Here is a 2,360-nt window from a genome sequence, read left to right as displayed (position 1 = left end):
TTGACTTCCTCAGCTGAAGCTTGACATTCATGTGTAGGGTGTCATATTCCACAAAAGTCACATGCTGTTTGTGGCTCACTCTGTACCTTGGCCAATGTCAGCTTTCTTATCTCCTTGGACATAGTGTCTAGCTGGGCTTTCATAGATGTGTTAGAGTCCACCTGGTGAAACCCAACTAATTATCTTCGGTCATTAGTCTCAGCAGGCCACTGATTAGCATCCTCAGATAATTCATCAAGGATTAAGACAACCTCTTCCGGAGTTTTCTTCATTAGTGGACCTCCACATGCAGTATTCAGAGTTCGTCGTGAGGAAGGTGTCAATCCATCCCAAAAATCCCGGAGTTGCATCCACAAATCAATTCCATTGTGCTGACACTTTTTGACTATCTCCTCGAATCTTTCCCAAGCTTCAAAAATCGTTTCTATCTCCTTCAAGCAGAAATTGTGGATTTCCTTTCTGAATTTCCCTGTTTTTGCAGCTGAGAAGTACTTGTCGAGAAACCTTTTGGTCAACTCTTCTCATGTCCTGATCGACCCTGTGGGTAAGCTACGAAGTCAGTGCTTCGCGTCATCTTTCAATGAAAATGGGAATGCCCTCAAGTATACCCCATCTTTTGATACTCCATTGTACTAAAAGGTGTTCATAATTTCTTCAAAGTCAATCAAATGAGTGTTTGGATCTTCATTCACTTCCCTCTGAATATGCAGTTGTTTTGGATGGTTTGAAGCATGCCTTGCTTCAACTTGAAGTATTTTACTGCTATGGGTGGAGGTCTGACACTTGACAGTCCTTGATTGTAGACTATTCTGGTAGAGTCACCTAATGATCTTCTAGGTCTAGGTGATTCATTCTTGAACTGGTCTTCAACTAATGGTCGGTTTAGATTGAATCTTCGGCCCCCACCATCTTCGATAGTCTCCTTAGCAACTCTCCAGGTTTCTTCAGCTGCTATCCTTGCAGCTTCTTGTTGTGTTGCTTTTCTTGTAGCTAAGTCTGCTCCATCAATCTCTTGGTCTGCCATGTTATCTTGAGTCGAAGTATGACCCAAGAAATGTTTTGTTAATTCTCTTTCTTTTCTCAGTTATCGCAGTTATTTCTCCAACTCTGGTTCGTAGGGTATTACTTTCTTTGAAGAAGATCAAGTCATACTCCAGAGAAATCAACCATGTATCTTGTACATAAGTGAGAAACCGTGAATAAACTAAAGTAAAAATTGGTTCCTGAATTGGTACTAAAAACTATTTTAAATACTATTGATTGCCAATCCCTAGCAGCGACGCCAAAATTTGACGAGTGCAAAACATAGCACAAAATTATTGCTCGCTAGTCAAAATGGTATAGTTTAATTATCTTCTCTACAAGGATTGGATTTAAACAATGTTTGAATAATCTTCAGTTGATTACTATCCAGGAAAATTAACACTTGATTTGATGACTATTACTAAGATTAACTACTAAAAATTAAGCAATTAACAATTGATCATAAAAGATAGCAGATGAGCAACGAGGAAATATCAATCAGAAAAATAAAAGTATTTGACTAGATAGGTGCAAGATAATTGACTCGGGATCCAATTCTTGAGTTAATTCACTCTATAATACTGTTGATTATCAGGAATTCAATAGATAATCAGATTACACTTGAAGTTAAGGTTCCTCTTTCGATTAAATGTTAATTTCAGTAATTAATCCAATTGGAGAACGGTAAACAATTGCAATAATAAAATAATAGTTATGATCTAAAGGGTAACTTCTCACGAATATTTTTCTATTTTCTAGTTCGATTAATAATTCAAGATGCTATTTCAATTACCTAGTTGAATCACGAATTTAAACTTGAGCATGAGATGTAAAGAAATTCAATATCAAACTCCTCTTTCAATTAAGCAAAATAATAAATAACTCCACAATACGAATTAAAACTCCATCAATTAATTCCAGCAATTATCATGAATCGAATCCCAAATCAAGTTATCAAAACACCATATTTTTCAACACCCTAATGAAATTTACTCTATAGCAATGGAATAAGTCATCTTAATAAGGTTTAGAAACAAAGAAAACATCAATACTAATGAATCGATATAAACTTCTGTATTGCACCGATTGTAGGTTAAAATATTGATGAATTCTTGAGTCTTCTTGCCTTGGTTGGTTCTCCAATCTTTTGTAGGTCAAAAGTCCACCAAAATTCCTATTTTTGGTATATTTATACCATGTAGAAACAAGACCGGATGAAACAACTCTTTCCTAGCCGAAATAGGAAATTACTTTGACAATTTTGTACAACCACATCGCGCGCCGCGCCGCACCATGTGGCGTGCTTGTGAGGAATTTCAGAGACCTTGCAAAAAGCC

At 36.5% G+C, this 2,360-nt stretch overlaps 1 non-coding gene across 1 annotated transcript; it reads left to right on the top strand.

The window, feature by feature from the left end:
• Positions 1-360: 360 nt before the first annotated feature.
• On the top strand, positions 361-467 carry LOC117280688 (small nucleolar RNA R71). The gene has a single exon (XR_004511257.1). It is a non-coding gene; the product is annotated as a small nucleolar RNA R71 (small nucleolar RNA).
• The last annotated feature ends 1,893 nt before the right edge of the window (positions 468-2,360 follow it).

This window comes from Nicotiana tomentosiformis, chromosome 5, assembly GCF_000390325.3.
Source record: "Nicotiana tomentosiformis chromosome 5, ASM39032v3, whole genome shotgun sequence".
NCBI classification, from domain to species: Eukaryota; Viridiplantae; Streptophyta; class Magnoliopsida; order Solanales; family Solanaceae; genus Nicotiana; species Nicotiana tomentosiformis.
The sequence above is the reverse complement of the archived record's forward strand: the minus strand, read 5'-3'. Positions and strand labels throughout refer to the sequence as shown.